At 44.5% G+C, this 17,916-nt stretch overlaps 1 long non-coding RNA gene across 2 annotated transcripts in view; it reads left to right on the top strand.

The window, feature by feature from the left end:
• Positions 1–17,916, top strand: part of LOC140712422 (uncharacterized) — a 48,833-nt gene that overhangs the window by 19,749 nt on the left and 11,168 nt on the right. For both annotated transcript variants that reach the window (XR_012094035.1, XR_012094036.1), the window contains exon 3: positions 1–17,916. This exon is cut by the window's right edge. This is a non-coding gene — a long non-coding RNA (uncharacterized lncRNA).

The following is a 17,916-nucleotide window of genomic DNA, read 5'->3' on the forward strand; positions in this document are numbered from 1 at the left end:
AGACGGGGTCACCCAGGCTCGAATGCAATGGCACGATCATAGCTTACTATAGCCTCAAACTCCTGGGCTCAAGCAATCCTTCTACCTTGGCCTTTCAAAGTACTGGGATTACAGCCATGAGCCACTACACCTGGCCAAATTCTTTGTATGTTTTGGATATTAACCCTTTATCAGAAGTGTGGCTTGCAAATACAGTCTTTCATCACTCTGGTGATTGTTTTCTTTGCTGTGCAGAAGCTTTTTAGTCTCATGTAATTCCATTGGTCCATTTTTGCTTTTGTTGCCTGTGTTTTTGGAGTCATATCCAAAAAAAATCACTACACAGACCCATGTCACAGAGCTTTTCCCCTGTTTTATTTTCTAGTAGTTTTACAGTTTCCAGTCGTACATTTAAGTCTTTTATCTATTTTGAGTTTTTTTTTTTTTTTTTTTTTTTGAGACGGAGTCTCGCTTTGTCGCCCAGGCTGGAGTGCAGTGGCGCGATCTCGGCTCACTGCAAGCTCTGCCTCCCGGGTTCACGCCATTCTCCTGCCTCAGCCTCCCGAGTAGCTGGGACTACAGGCGCCCGCCACCACGCCCGGCTAATTTTTTGTATTTTTTTTTTTTTTTAGTAGAGACGGGGTTTCACTGGGTGAGCCAGGATGGTCTCGATCTCCTGACCTCGTGATCCGCCCGTCTCGGCCTCCCAAAGTGCTGGGATTACAGGCTTGAGCCACCGCGCCTGGCCCTTGAGTTAATTTTTGTATAGGGTGTGAGATGAGGGTCTAATTACATCCTTCTGCATATGGATATTCAGTTTTCCCACCCCCATTTATTTGAAAAGACTGCCCTTTCCCGATTTCGTGGTTCTTAGCATTTTTGTCAAAAATCAGTTGAGCCGGGTGCAGTGGCCCATGCCTGTAATCCCAACACTTTGGGAGGCCAAGGCAGGAACGCTTCAGCCCAGGAATTCGGGACTAGCCTGGACGACATAGCAAGACCTCATTTCTATAAAAATAAGTAAGTAAATAAATAAATAAAAATCAATTGACCATAAATATATAGATTTCTTTCTGGGCTCTCTATTCTGTTCCATTGGTCTATGTGTCTGTTTTGTTTGCTTGTTTGTTTTGTTTTGTTTTGAAACAGGGTCTCACTCTTTTTACCAGACTGGAGTGCAGTGGCGAAATCATGGCTCACTGTAGCCTCAACCTCCCAGGTATAAATGATCCTCCCATTTCAGCTTCCCAAGTAGCTGGGTCCACAGGCATGTGCCACCATGTCTGGCTAATTTTTATTTAATTTTATATATATATATTTATTTATTTATTTTGCTAAAGACAAGGTCTCCCTATGTTGCCCAGGCTGGTCTTGAACTCCTGGCCTCAAGCGATCCTTCTGCCTCAGCCTCCCAAATTGTTGGGATTCCAGATGTGAGCCACCCCACCTGGCTGATTACTGTAGCTTTGTAGTAGATTTTGAAATCAGGTAGGGTGGTGCCTCCAGCTTTGTTCTTTTTGCTCAAGATTGCTTTGGTTATTCAGGGTCTTTTGGGGTTCCATATGAATTTTGGGCTTGTTCTATTTCTGTAAAAAATGTCATTGGAATTTTGATAGGGATTACATTGAATCTGTAGATCACTTGGGTAGTATGGACATTTTTTTTTTTTTTTTTTTTGAGATGGAGTCTCACTCTGTCGCCCAGGCTGGAGTGCAGTGGTGCCATCTTGGCTCACTGCAACCTCCACCTGCCAGGTTTAAGCAATTCTCCTGCCTCAGCCTCCTGAGTAGCTGGGACTACAGGCACACGCCACCATGCCCAGCTAACTTTTTGTATTTTTAGTAGAGACGGGGTTTCACTATGCTGGCCAGGCTGGTCTCGAACTCCTGACTTCGTGATCTGCCTGCCTTGGCCTCCAAAAGTGCTGTGATTACAGGCATGAGCCACCACACCCGGCCCCAGTATGGACATTTTGACAACATTAATTATTCCAATCTGTGAACACAGGATATTTTTCCATTTACTTGTGTCTTCTTCAATTTCTTTTTTTTTGAGACAGAGTCTCGCTCTGTCATCCAGGCTGGAGTGCAGTGGCGTAATCTCGGCTCACTGCAACCTCTGCCTCCCGGGCTCAAGCAATTCTCCCCTCCCGAGTAGCTGGGATTACAGGTGCACGTCACCGTGCCCAGCTAATTTTTGTATTTTTAGTAGAGACAGGGTTTCACCATGTTGGGCAGAATGGTCTTGAACTCCTGACCTCAAGTGATCTGCCCTCCTCAGCCTCCCAATGTGCTGGGATTACAGGCATGAGCCACTGCGCCCGGCCACCTTCTTCAATTTCTTTAATTAATGTTTGTCTTCAGTGTACTACATTAAATTTAAAATGTACTATAAAAAATTAATGAATGGTGTGGTGGCTCATGCCTGTAATCCCAACACTTTAGGAAGCCAGAGCCAGCGGAGCCCAGGAGTTCAAGACCAGCCTGGGCAACATGTCTAAACCCCGTCTTTATAGAAAATATAAAAATTAGCTGGGTGTGGTGGCAGGCACCTGTAGTCCCAGCTATTCGAGTGACTAAGATGGGAGGATCACTTGAACCCAGGAGGTCGAGACTGCAGTGGGCCATGATTGTGCCACTGCACTCCTGCCTGGGAGACCCTGTCTCAACAACAACAAAAATTAATTTTTTATTGTAGTAAAATATACATAACATAAAATGTACCCTTCTAACCATTTTTAAGTATACAGCTCAGTAGCATTAAATACATCCATATTGTTAGTATGACCATCACTAATATTTATCTCCAGGACTTTTTCATCCTCCCAGACTGAAATTCTATTCACAGTAAACAATGACTCCCTATTCCACCCCACATCCCCCAGTCCCTGGTAACCACTGTTCTACTTTCTGTATCTATGTATTTGACTATTCTAGATACCTCATTTAAGTGAAATCATACAATATTTCTCTTTTTGTGTTTGGCTTATTTTACTTAGCATAATGTCTTCAAGGTTCATCCATGTTGTAGCATGTATCTGATCATTCCCTTTAAAGGCTAAAAAATACCCCATTGTACGTATTTAGCACATTTTGTTTATCCATTCATCTTTAATGGGCATTCAGGTTTTTCCACCTTTTGCCTACTGTGAAGTATGCTGCTATGAATATTGGTGTACAAACAGTTGTTCGAGTCCCTGGTTTCAGTTCTTTTGTGTACATACTCAGAAGTGGAATTGCTGAATCATATGGTAATTATATGTTTAATTTTCTGAGAAAGCACCATACGGTTTTCCACAGCAGAGGCACCGTTTTACATTTCCACCAGCATTATACAAGGGTTTCTATTTCTCCGTATCCATGCCAACACGTTGTTTTCTTATTTTGTTTTGAGACAGGGTCTCACTCGCCCAGGCTGGAGTGCCGTGGCATGATCATGGCTCACTGCAGCCTCAACTTCCTGGGCTCAAATGATCCTCCCACCACAGCCTCCTGTCGCTGAGACTGTAGGTGTGCACCACCACACTTGACTAATTTTTTGTAGAGATGGGTTTTTGCCCAAGCTGGTCTCGCCAGCCTCAGCCTCCCAAAGTGCTAGAATTACAGACATGAGCCACAGACCAAGCCCTGTGTTTTTTTGTTTTTTGTTTTTGAGACAGGGTCTCGCTCTGTTGCCAAGGCTGGAGTGCAGTGGCACAATATATGTCTCACTGTAGCATCGGCCTCCTGGGCTCAAGTGATCCTCCTGCCTCAGCCTCCCATGTAGCTGGGACCACTGGCACACACCACCACACCTGGCTAATCTTTGCATTTTTTGTAGAGATGAGGTCTCACTTTGTTGCCCAGGCTGGTCTCGAACTCCTGAGCTCAAGCTATCCTCCTGCCTTGGCCTTCCAAAGTGCTGGGATTACAGGTGTGAGCCACCCTGCCCACATGTTTTGTTTTTATAATAATGGATGTGAAGTGGTTATATACTTTTAAAAATTAAACAGTGAGGTCGGGCACAGTGGCTCAAGCCTGTAATCCCAGCACTTGGTGAGGCCAAGGCTAGAGGATCACCTGAGGTCAGGAGTTCGAGACCAGCCTGGCCAATATGGTGAAACTTAGTCTCTACTAAAAATACAAAAATTAGCCAGGTTGTGGTGGCGCACACTTGTAATCCCAGCTACACGGGAGGCTGAGGTGGGAGAGTCGCTTGATCCCGGGAGGCGGAGGTTGCAGTAAGCTGAGATTATGCCGCTGCACTCCGGCCTGGGTTACAGAGCAAGACCCTGTCTCAAAACATAATAATAATAAATAAACAATGGCCTAAATTGTAACTAACGTAATGTTAACATTTTTCTACATCATTAAGTGTTCTTCAGGGCTGGGCGCGGTGGCTTTCGCCTGTGATCCCACACTTTGGGAAGCTGAGGCAGGGGATCACCTGAGGTCGGGAGTTTGAGACCAGCCTGACCAAAATGGAGAAACCTTGTCTCTACTAAAAATACAAAAATTAGCTGGCCCCGGTGGCGCATGCCTGTAATCCCAGCTACTCGGAAGGCTGAGGCAGGAGAATCACTTGAACCAGGGAGGCGGAGGTTGCGGTGAGCCGAGATGGCGCAACTGCACTCCAATCTGGGCAAAAATAGCAAAACTCTGTCTCAAAAAAAAAAAGAACAGTTCTTCAATAATGTCATTTTATTGGCTGTGCAGCATTCCACTGAATAAGATATACCATAACTTAACCAATTCCCTATTATTAGAAACTTAGGTGTTTCCAAATGTTTGGCATTATAAGAGTGCTGTGTATTCATATTTTAGACTTTGCTTTACATTTGCTTATAAATTCCTAACGGTGATATTGCTGCATCATCGAGCATAAACTTTTTTAAAGTTTTGAAATCAATGTCCATTTTAAAATGAAGTTTAAAAGAGGGATGGGAGGACAGAAGGAATTGCTACTGCTGCTACACACTTAACACCCAAGCAAACATCTATTGAATCAGTTGAGAAATTCCCACACACAATGTAAAGAGTGAGCATTGTCTGTTAGTCCTCCAACAATTTGTCTTTCACCATTGACCTACATTGAAACCTTCAGCTTAGGAAAAGAATGTAGGAGCCTCTTAATGGAAGGCTAGATTCAGTGGTACTTGGGGTGCTGAAATTGTGTGTAAGTATTTTCATCTCTGTAGTTCACTACTGGATCCAGGACCAATCTAAATCCTTCTCACTTTGTCCACTACTGAAATATGATGCTATCTCTGTGCTGGAAGTTGCAGAAGTATTTAAGAGTACCCAAGAATAACACAAATGAGAAAATAAACTGAATAATAAGTTCAGTACGAGGAAACATCCAAGAATAAATGACGAGGTAGTAGCTTTCTTCCTTTGGAAGAAATTTTTTTTTTTTTTTTTTTTTTTTGAGACAGTCTCCCTGTCACCCAGGCTGGAGTACAGTGGTGCAATCTCAGCTCACTGCAACCTCTGTCTCCCGGGTTCAAGTGATTCTCCCCCCTCAACTTCCCAAGTAGCTGGGACTACAGGCATGCGCAGGGACTACAGCCGTGTGCTACCACACCCTGCTAATTTTTGTATTTTTGGTGAAGACGGGGTTTTGCCATTTTGGCAAGGCTGGTCTCAACTCCTGACCTCAAATGATCCACCAGCCTCTACCTCTGCCTCCCAGAGTGCTGGGATTTCAGGTGTGAGCCACCATGCCCAGCCCAGAACTTATTATTAATTGGTATAGCTTATGCCCTGCCAAAGCCTTAGACTTGGGAATCCTGAACAAACTTCAGTTATGTCACTCTATTACTCAGATACCTTGAGCTACCCAAGGGCTTCCTGGTCAATCCAAACCCTCTTGCCTAGCACTCAGTATTCTGGCTTCCCCTGACCTCTCTGCATCCTGACTGCCCCAGCATGAAGCCTTCCATTCCATCCAAACTGACCTATTTCCTTTATGCCAAACAAGCAGCGTATATTCTGGAAAAATCTTTGGACTTGGAGTTACACAATGTGGATTTGAACCCTGGGTCTGCCATTGCTTTATTAGGACCCTGGGCAAAATACTGAATCTTGCTGCGCTTCGGTTTCCTCATTTGTAAAACAGGGATAACAAAGCCTAATTTGTTGTACTATTATGTATATGTTAAACTGGACAACAGTATGTAAAAGAAGCTAGCACAGTGTTGGATATATACTGAGTGTTTGATGGATAATACAAAGGTCTTGTTTGGCCTCTGAGCCTTTGCTCCAAACTGTTCTCTTTCTGAAAAAGTCTTCTCGTATCTGAATCCTGCCCATCCATCAAAGCAAATATGTTTTATCCCTCTTGAAAGCCTTCCCACACCAATCCTAAGCACTCCCTGACTTTTCTGTTGATTTGGCATTAGTCAGTACTACCTAGTGTTGGTCATACTTTTGACAGTGTGTTTTTCTTCTCCAAGTGACCTGTCAAGGAGTCAAACTTTGTACTTTTTGTTTTTTTGTTTTTTTGGTTTTTTTTTTTTGAGACAGAGTCTCGCTCTGTCGCCCAGGCTGGAGTGCAGTGGCCGGATCTCAGCTCACTGCAAGCTCCGCCTCCCGGGTTCACGCCATTCTCCTGCCTCAGCCTCCCGAGTAGCTGGGACTACAGGTGCCCGCCACCACTCCCGGCAAGCTTTTTGTATTTTTTAGTAGAGACGGGGTTTCAACCTGTTAGCCAGGATGGTCTCGATCTCCTGACCTCGTGATCCACCCGTCTCGGCCTCCCAAAGTGCTGGGATTACAGGCTTGAGCCACCGCGCCCGGCCTACTTTTTTTTTTTTAAAGACAAATTCTCACACTGTCACCCAGGCTGGAGTGCAATGGCAGATCTTGGCTGACTACAACCTCCATCTCCTGGGTTCAAACGATTCCCTGCCTCAGCCTCCCAAGTAGCTGGGATGACAGGCACCCGCCACCATAACTGGCTAATTTTTTGTATTTTTAGTAGAGTAGTAGAGATGGGGTTTCACTATGTTGGCCAGGCTGGTCTCCAACGCCTGACCTAGTGATCCGCCCGCCTCGGCCTCCCAAAGTGCTGGGATTACAGGTGTAAGCCACTGAGCCCGGCTATCTGCCATCTACTATTTCTTCCCCCAACCCCACTTTTCCACCTCCATATCAAGAATGTTTCCCACATAGTAAATGCTAAGTATTTACGTATTTATTTATTTTTGAGACGGAGTCTCGCTCTGTTGCTCAGGCTTGAGCACAGTGGTGCGATCTCAGCTCACTGCAATCCACCTCCCAAATTCAAGGATTCTCCTGCCTCAGGCTCCCAAGTGGCTGAGTTTACAGGAGCACACCACCACACCTGGCTTATTTTTTATTTTTAGTAGAGACAGGGTTTCACCATGTTGGCCAGGCTAGTCTCAAACTCCTGACATCAATTGATCTGCCTGCCTCAGCCTCCCAAATTGCTGGGATTACTGGCGTGAGCCACTGTGCCTGACCCTAAGTATTTATGACTGACCCTTTTCACTTTCCCTGTGCTTCATGACCTGCCTGTGTCAGTAGGTCCATAAGGCTTGCCTCAGTCCTTCTAAATGGACTCTCTCCTGAGGCAGTTTTCAGAGAGCCCTGATATCAGTTTGTCCTAACAATAATTAAAATGAATGCACAGCACCTCCTAGCTTACAACAGTAGCCTGTAAAGTTAACAGAAAGGATATTATTATTCTCATCATCCCTATTTCTCAAAGACTAAGAAAGGTCAAGTGATTTGTCCAAGGACCCAAAGCTAATGTACAGGAAAACTGGAAACTGAACTCGATCTACTGCTTGCAAAGTTCATGCTCATGGGCTCCCATCATAAAACCTTCTTCTGTATTTAACTGTTCATGAACATTTGTTAGTCTCTAAAGTAGTAGTATGGTTGAATTTGAGGTCCTTGCCTAAGAAGAAAATGCCAGTGTTCCTGGGTATAGTAACCACCCAAAGAAACCTCTTCAGTGTTTCTGGGGGCATGAAAGGAACACAAACAATATGCCAGTTCTTGGAGAAACACTCCAGGTGAGAAATTTGTGTGAATTATTTTCTTGGGGCCCAGAATGACACCTGGGCATTGGTAAGAAGGTGCCCTTTCCCCTACACCTTAATTAATTGTGACTCAGAGCAGATCTCTTAGAAATGGTTCCTCTACTACACTTGTTACCTCTTTGGTGACCTTCTGTCCCTATCCCTTAAGGCTCAGGGACTTCTGCTCCAAGCCATGGCTCTGGCACCCCAGGAGGTGTCCCCCTGTGGTCACCATGAACTAGACTCCCTCCAGCAAAGGGCACAACACTCGCCACAGCTCAAGGGCATCTTGGAGTACAGCTGTACACAATCCAAAAGAATCACAGGGGATGCTGATTAGAAGAGATTCAGAGGGACATCCTATCGCTACCCGGTTCTCTAGCACACCCGCATACCTCCCAGCTACACATTTCATCCCGACAGCTCAGCAGACATTCTTCAGACTTAGGGAAGGTGTGAGTCCACAGATAGTTCACCTGCAATCCAAGGCAGAACCATGTCTCTCAGCTTCCTTGGTCACTGAGTAAGCAACACTCTTTTTGTACAGAGTATAGCTCTACCCTTTGTCTCATTAGAAACTCTTAGAAGCCAGCCTTGTATGGTGGTTCAGGCTGTAATCCCAGCACTTTTTTGGGAGGCCAGTGCAGGAGGATTGCATGAGGCCAGGAGTTGAAAGCCAGCCTGGGCAATATGGCAAGACCCTGTCTCTTAAAAAAAATTCTTTTCTTTTCTTTACTTTGTGTGTGTGTGTTTCATTTTTTGTTTTTGTTTTTGTTTTGAGGCAGGTTCTCACTCTGTCACCCAAGCTGAAGTATAGTGGCATGATCACAGCTCTCTGTAATCTCAACCTCCTGGGCTAAAACAATCCTCCCACCTCCGCTTCCTGAGTAGCTGGAACTATAGGTGTGAGCCATCATGCCCAGCTAATTTTTTATTTTTTGTAGTGATGGGGTCTTGCTATGTTGCCCAGGCTAGTCTTGAACCCCTGGGCTCAAGCTATCCTCCTGCCTTGCCCCACCAAAGAAGTGCTGGGATTACAGGCTGAGCTACCACGCCAGGCCAAAAGTGTCTTAAAAACAAACAACTCTAGGAAGCCAAATGAATCCTGACTCAGCTGTTGCTGTAGATTCTGTTAATAACAGTTGCTTAAACTCAACTCTGTCCCCACCATCCCACACTTGGATGCTAAGATCAAAGTTGCATAGTTGCTTCCAGATTCGTTCAATATGCATTTATTGAACACTACTTCCTAGGTAACTTGCCAGGCACTGTGAGAAAAGGGTGAGGTACAGAATCTTCTCATTTTTTTCTCATCCCAATTTCCACAGAAAGTCCTACTCTCTCACAACCAATAAGCCTCATATCAATAGCAAACTCCAAGTTGCACAGAGACTGTCACATTTGCAATCTTCTTGTTTTTCTGAAACAAGCATTGGCATAAACAGTAAAACAGCAACGACTTAGGCCATGCTCTTGCCTATAATCGCAGCACTTTGGGAGGCCGAGGCAGGAGGATTGCTTGAGCTCAGGAATTTGGGACAAGCCTGGGCAACATAGTGAGACCCCCATCTCTATTAAAAAAAAAAAACAACTTATTTATACTCTTAATTATTCTGGGCCAAAAATGGGAGTTTGAACTCAATTCATATACTATTTTTGTAGATTGTTATATGTAATCCTAGGTATCATATTTATCAGGTATCTATTTCCCCATCTCTTTTTTTTTTGAGGCAGGATCTGTCTGTCACCCAGGTTGGAGTACAGTGGTGCAATCTCAGCTCACTGAAACATCTGTCTCCTGGACTTCAGCGATCCTCTCATCTCAGCCTCGCGAGTAACTGGGACGATAGTTATGCACCACCACACCCAGCTAATTTTGTATTTTTTTTTTGTAGAGACAAGGTGTCACCACATTGCCCAGGCTGGTTTCAAACTCCTAGGCTCAAGCAATCTGCCCATTTTGGCCACCCAAAGTGCTAGGATGACAGGCATAAGCCACCTCGCCCAGCCTCCCCACCTCATTTGGTGAAACCCCCTCTCTCTCACTATGCTATTCCTATTAATTTTCCCACACCCTCCATTCTGTCTCAAACACTGAGTTCAAATGTCTCTTCTCCAGTGATCTTAACCTTGGGACTTAGAATTTTCCCCTATTTCTTAACAGTACCTCTCCTCCCTAGCTGTTCTTTAGCATAACATCAACTCAGTCAAATGAAATAAACAAACATTTACAGAGTGAAGGGGAGGGAAAGATGGGAAGGGGACAGCTGTGATTACTGACCCATCCTGCCCCAGCTTTCCCTCATTAGGAATGGTTTTGGGTACAAACTCAGAATGGCAGTTAAGAAGAAAAAAGCCTTGTTTCTTATGCTTTCTGAAAGACCAGCAAGGAACAATTGGAATTTGAAATGTAAAAAACAGTATCATTTACAATAGCACCAAGAAATATCAAAACAAAACAAAAACCACTTAGGCCCAAATCTAACAAAATAAACACAGGATCTATATGAGAAAAACTACGTAACACTGGTGAAGAAAATCAGAGATCTAAATAAAGGGAGAGAGAGTCTATGTTACAAGATCAATATACAAAAGCCAGTTGCTGTCATATACTAAATACCAGAAATGAACAATTGGGATTTGAATTTTATTTTATTTTGTTTTATTTATTATTATTATTTTGAGACAGGGTCTTGCTCTGTCACCCAGGCTGGAGTGCAGTGGCATGATCATAGCTCACTGCAAGCCCCACCTCCTGAGCTCAAACAATCCTCACCTCAGCCTCATGAGTAGCTAGGACTACAGTTGCACGCCACCATGCCTGGCTCATTGAAAAAAAAAAATTTTTTTTTTTCAATAGAGATGGGGTCTTGTTATGTTGCCCAGGCTGGCCTTGAACTCCTGAGCTCAAGAGATTCCTCCTGCTTTGGCCTCCCAAAGTGGAATTACAGGTGTGAGCCACTGTTCCTGGCTGGGATTTGAAATTAAAAAAAAAAAAAAGATAACAATTTATAAGCCTTATTTCTTGGAGTCATGTGGTTCAAGTGAACACCTTAGCTTGGTGATTTGCAGTTTCAACTTGACTGTGTCCTTTAACCAGAAATCCTGGGGTTGTTGAGACCTTTCCATGTAGTAGCCCAGACCTCATCTTCAATTTTGAGTCAAAATGGCTTTTTGAGCGGTTCTAATAGTCCCTGGATTCCTCTGAGGTACTATTTGTTGCCATTTTTTTTCTCCAAGCCTCTCTAATTTAGGCAGCCAGATTTCCCTCAGAGACTTCCATTCCTCATTTTCAAACCTTTCTGCCTCTTTTTCTTCCAGCTGGTTCCTGAACTTCAGTCTGACATTTCCAGCAGTACCTCCAGCCTACAGCCAGTGTCCTGCCTTTGTGGCCTGTTTCCCGGCCATTGTCTGGCTTCTCTGTTCTTCATTCCCCTTTATCTCTACTCCTTCCCTGCTCCTCCCCAGTGCACAGGTCAGACATTTAAGGGTGGACGCCTCATGGACAACTCTGATTTGAGTTGTTTTCTCTGAAACAGATATTTGCATATGTGACCCCTCCCCCCGGCCCTCCCACCCCCCGGCCATTTACCATATGGCTTTTCCTCCATCCCAGCCAGAGGAACTCTCAAATTCATACATATTTTTGGAAATGAAGTTTTCCCCAGATGGTCTCTCCAAAGCACCAAAGCAAGGTCAGAGTTTGTGCATTCCTTCAAAGGTTCTGGGCAGGGGTTAGAATTACTCGTGTTTTCTTACTCCCATCAGCAGTTATTTTGTCAGTGCACCTGATAATGGGACAAAACCTGATCTTTCTTAGCTAAAAACACACCAGAGTTTGAGGGAGATGTCGAACCATAAACTGGTGTCCCCAGGGAAAGGAGAGAAACCTGCTCAGTTGCTCAAATAATTTCAAACCAAAGCCCCTAAGGATACTTCCACAGGGAGAGAAAAAGAGTATGAATATTAGAAAGATGATAAGCCAGGTGTGCTGAAAAGTTTTCTTAGTCATTCTTAGCTCTAGAAGGGGATGGGGGCAGCCCCACATCTCTACTGGGAAACATACTTCCCCTTTTAAATCAGGAAAGAAAAAAACAACAACATAGCCCCAAATAGAGAATGTTTTCTTTTGTAACTGGAAGCAAACATTGCTGATGGCTTTAACAGCTGTCTGCCAACGTGGCCTGAGCAGCAGGCAGCTCAAACATTTTCTGAGATCAACACATGTACAGACGTACAGTATATTAGGTCAAATTATAAATCCAGGAATAAAAGAACAAACAAACAAGCTTCAGCTTTCTCTAGGCTTCTGCGCCCAACACCAGCTAAATTAGCCTCTGAAGCAGAGGAATCTGGATTCCAAGAAGGCAGGTCTCCCAAAAGTTCAAGTCAAACTTCCCTCTAGTAGGAAAAGAAGGTGCCGTTGTAGATTAACTTGCTGATGACTGACCAGGTCCGGGCTGCTGGGCCTGGCCTAGCCAAGGCTTCCCTGTGTCTTAGCCCAGCAGACTCTGAGGATGTGCAACAGGTTAACGTTAGGCCTGCCATTGACTTGATCTTTGACCCCAGTAAATCATTTAATATGCCATGTGCCTTTGTCCATATGTTAATGTTTTGTGTAATTTGGATGAGAATTCCAGCAAGTCTGGGTGTGCTACCCATTAGGACTAAATCTTTCCCTTTGGAGCTTCTAGGAGGAACCTTCTGGATAGCTACATTGCAGAAAGCTGAAGTATCTCGATGAACCAAATTGAAATGCCTACAGATGGTAAGACCAGCCTTGCCTGAACTGTGACTGAGAAGTGAAAGAATGAATTTTTTCCTTTGTTATCAAAACCGACACAAAACTTTTAGTTTTGCCTTAGGGCAAGAAACCCACCAGAATGTAATAGGCGGGAGAATACTGGCTTCCACCACTCTACTAGTTATGTGACCTTGAACAAGTCACGTTGGCTAAGCTTCCACCGATGTTAGTGGGTCATGAAATCAGTGAAATAGACTGGAACTAAAAAAAAAATTTTTTTTGAGATGGAGTCTTGCTCTGTTGCCCAGGCTGGAGTGCAGTGGCTCGATCTCAGCTCACTGCAACCTCTGCCTCCTGAGTTCAAGCGATTCTCCTGCCTCAGCCTTTCGGAAGCTGGGATTACAGACTCCAGCCACCAAGCCCAGCTAATTTTTGTATTTTCAGTAGGGACAGGGTTTCACCATGTTGGCCAGGCTGGTCTCGAACTCCTGACTTAGGTGATCCACCTGCCTCGGCCTCCCAGAGTGCTGGGATTACAGGGGTGAGCCACGGCGCCTGGCTCTAAAAATATTTTAATAAAATAAATTGAGTAGAGTAGAAAATACCAGGACTTAGTCCACAGTAAGGGGAAGTGCATGTGTGTATGTATGCTTCCTGGGGTCATAATGAACAATAAACATTCTACTATAGGATACTAACAAAAAAGTTTTCAAGCCAGTGGCTTAGCCCAGTGGTCCCCAACCTTTTTGGCACCAGGAACAGGTTTCGTGAAAGACAGTTTTTCCATGGATGGGGCGGAGGGGCTGGTTTTGGGATTAAACTGTTCCGCCTCAGATCATTAGTTAGATTCTCGTAAGGAGTGGACAACCTAGATCCCTCACATGCACAATTCACAATGGGGATCACATTCCTATGAGAATCTAATGCCGCCAGTGATCTGATGGGAGATGCAGCTCAGGCAGTAATGCCCGCTGCTCACCTCCTGCTGTGTGGCCAGGTTCCTAACAGGACACAGACTAGTACCAGTCCATGGCCTAGGGGGTTGGGAACCCCTGGCTGAGATCATACAGCTTCAATCTCCTTGCCTATTTGTTGGAAATAATTTATTTTATATGCATACATAGATATACATGCATATACAAATACACATGCATCTAATGGGTACCTACTCTGTGTCAGGCCCAGTGAGGCGTGTGTGAGGTATACAGGCATGACAAGGTCCTGTCCCTGTGGAGCATTGGCTAGTCAGGGAGCCTATCATAAAATACTGGCATAATTATTTCACTACCATTGTGATTAGGGCCACAAAGAGACTTACAAAGGGAGAAGAGAGTGTGTCGCAGGGTTCCTGACCTGGGCGGCAAGACCAGGGCCAGCCTTCCTGAGGAAGGGACATAGAAGGAGGCAGAGAGTGATGCAGGCAAAGAACTGGGGGCATCCCAGGCTGAAGCACCAGCAAGTCTGAGCAGACCCTGAAGAAGGAGTAAACCATGCTGGGACTGCCCCAAAGGCTTCTGTGAGGACGACCAAGGGTGGTGACAGCCAGCGACCAAGGGTGGTCACAGCCAGCGGAAACACAGTTTCCGTGAACTGTAGAGTGTTATTCAAATTTGACCTATTATTTAAAACAATGAATATAAACATGCCTTAAAGGTGAGTTTAGCAGGGTGTGGTGGCTCATGCCTATAATCCCAGCACTTGGGGAGGCCAAGGAGGGTGGATCACCTGAAGTCAGGAGTTCATGACCAGCCTGGCCAACATGGTGAAACCCCATCTCTACTAAAAATACAAAAAAAAAAAAAAAAAATTAGCTGGATGTAGGGGTGGGTGCCTGTAATTCTGGCTATTCAGGAGGCTGAGGTAGGAGAATCACTTGAACCTGGGAGGCGGAGGTTGCAGTGAGCCTAGATCATATCATAGAACTCCAGCCTGAGCTACAGAGTGAGATTCTGGTTTTTTTTTTTTTTTTTTAAAAGGTGAGTTTAAGCATCCTTTCAATGACTCTTTGCCGGATTCTGTTCTAGGTTCTGGGAATACAGTATTCAGTAAGACAGACCCTCTGTCCTCCATAAACACAGAGAATGGTGACTTCAAACAGTGGTAAATGCTATAGTGAAATACAAAATTTGGCAGAGGAATAGAGAATAATGGAGGCAGGGGAGGTTCTAGACAGGAAGGCAGGACTCTCTGAGTGGGTGAAAACCACATATGAATAAACTACCTGCCATCCTCTGACAATGTGACTTTGGATACATCACCTAACCTTTCAAGACTCTGTTTCCTCATCTCACAGGACTCACCTGAGAATTAAATGATAAAAGAAATGGAAGGCCTCCAAATACAGGTTTGAGTGAATAATGTTAAACAGTGAATATTTAATAAATGCTAAATAATCGAGTGCTTTAATCAAGAACGAAAGTCAGAAGTTTTTTTTAACAGTCCGGGTGCAGTGGCTCATGCCTGTAATCCCAGCACTTTGGGAGACTGAGGCAGGTGGATCACTTGAGGTCAGGAGTTTGAGACCAGCCTGGCCAACATAGTGAAAACCCATCTCTACTAAAAATACAAAAAAGTTAGTGGGGTGTGGTGGTACACACCTGTAATCCCAGACACTCAGGAGGCTGCGGTGAGAGGATTACTTGAATCTGGGAGGTGAAGGTTGCAATGAGCTGAAATGGTGCCACTGAAACCTCCACCTCCCAGGTTCAAGCAATTCTCCTGCCTCAGCCTCCCAAGTAGCTGGGATTACAGGCACACGCCACCAAACCCAACTAATTTTTGTATTTTTAGTAGAGATGCTTTCACCATGTTGGCCTAGATGGTCTTGAACTCCTGACCTCAAGTGATCCACCTGCCTCAGCCTCCCAAAGTGTTGGGATTACAGGTGAGAGCCACCACATCCAGTCGAAAAAAGGTTTTTTTAATTAAAATAATAATAATAATAATAATAATAATAGAGTGCTACTAATCTGTCATTTAAGATACTAGGAATATGCTTAGAAAGATGTAGAATAGGCCGGGCGCAGTTGCTCACGCCTGTAATCCCAACACTTTGGGATATGCATACATAGATATACATACATATACAAAGGAGGCCAAGACAGGGGATCACCTGAGGTCAGGAGTTCAAGACCAGCCTGACATGGAGAAACCCCGTCTCTACTGAAAATACAAAAATTAGCCAGGTGTGGTGGCGCATGCCTGTAATCCCAGCTACTCGGGAGACTGAGGCAGGAGAATCGCTTGAACTCGGAAGGTGGAGGTTGAGGTGAGCTGAGATAGTGCCATTGCACTCCAGCCTGGGCAATAAGAGTGAAACTGCATCTCAAACAAAAAAAAGAAAAAGAAAAAGAAAAAAAGAGAAATATGTAGAATGACAAGAAGGAAAAATTAGGCCTTCTATTTTCAGACAGGCTAGACAAATCCTGCAAAAGTATTCATTATTGAACTCTGTGACAGTTGGGTCCTCTGGGCAGCAGTTGCAGAGACGAAGTAAGATTTTGGGGGTTGGGGGCAGTAACCCCTGTGAAAGTTAAATGAGGAAGGAAGCAGAATTGGGTAGGAAAAACCACAAACCATGATGTAGCATGTATCAGAACTTCCTTCCTTTTAAATGCTGAATAATATTCCATTGTATGAATATATCCCATTTTATTTATCTATTCATCCATTGATGGACATGTGGGTCACTCTCACCTTTCGGCTGTTGTAGATAATGCTGCTATGGTCCTGGGCGTACAAATGGCTGCTTGTTACTCTGCTTCCAATTTGTTTGTGTATATACCCAGAAGTGGAATTGCTAGGTCACATGGTACCCATATGGCTATTTTTTTATTTTTTGAGGAATCTCCATACTATCTTCCATAACATCTATATATACCATGTTAAATTCCCACCAACAGTGCACAAGGGCTCCAATTCCTCCACATGCTCACCAACACTTGTTATTTTCTGGGTGTATTAGTCCCTTCTCACGCTGCTATAAAGAACTGCCCAAGACTGGATAATTTATTAAGGAAAGAGGTTTAATTGACTGACAGTTCTGCAGGGCTGAGGAGGCCTCAGGAAACTTACAATCATGGTGAAAGGGGAAGCAAATATGTCCTTCTTCACATGGCAGCAGGAAGTAGAAGTCCTGAGCAAAGGGGTAAAGCCCCTTATATTAATAAATCCATCAGATCTCGTGAGAACTCACTCACTATCATGAGAACAGCATGGGGGTAACTGCCCCCATGATTCAATTACCTCCCACAGGGTCCTTCCCATGATACATGGAGATTATGAGAACTACATTTCAAGATTAAATTTGGATGGGGACATAGACAAACCATATCACTGAGTTGTTTGTTTGCTTGTTTGTTTGTTAAATAGTAACCACTCTAGCCAGGCTGGCATGCAGTGGCACAATCATAGCTCACTGGACTCAAGCAATCCACCCGTCTCAGCTTCCCAAGTAGCTGGTACTATAGGCATGTGCCACCAGGCCCCGCTAATACATTTTTTGTAGAGATGTGGTCTTGGTATGTTGCCCAGGCTGGTCACAAACTTCTGGTCTCATCCTTGTGCCTTGGCCTTTCAAGGTATTAAGATTACAGGTGTGAGCCACTGCGCTTGGCCTTGAGCATCTTTTTATGTGCTTATTGGCCATTTGAATATCTTCTTTGGAGAAATGTCTATACAAGTCCTTTGCCCCTTTTTTTTTTTTTTTTTTTTTTGAGACAGAGTCTTATTCTGTCACCCAGGCTGGAGTGCAGTGGCACAATCTCGGCTCACTGAAACCTCCACTTCCTGGGTTAAAGCAATTCTTCTGTCTCAGCCTCCTGAGTAGCTGCGACTACAGGTGCCCGCCACTGCACCCACTGATTTTTGTATTTTTAGTACAGACAGGATTTCACCATATTGGCCAGGCTGGTCTTGAACTAATGACCTAGTGATCCACCCACCTCAGCCTCCCAAAGTGCTAGGATTACAGGCGTGAGCCACCATGCCCGGCCCCTTTGCCCTTTTTTTTTTTTTTTTTTGATAAGGAGTCTCATTCTGTTTTCCAGGCTGGAGTGCAGTGGCATGATCTCGGCTCACCACAACCTCCACCTCTCGGGTTCCAGCAATTCTCCTACCTCAGCCTCCAGAGTAGCTGGGATTACAGGTGCACACCACCATACCTAGC

The sequence above is a fragment of the Chlorocebus sabaeus genome, chromosome 9 (genome assembly GCF_047675955.1).
Source record: "Chlorocebus sabaeus isolate Y175 chromosome 9, mChlSab1.0.hap1, whole genome shotgun sequence".
In the NCBI taxonomy this organism is placed as follows: domain Eukaryota; kingdom Metazoa; phylum Chordata; class Mammalia; order Primates; family Cercopithecidae; genus Chlorocebus; species Chlorocebus sabaeus.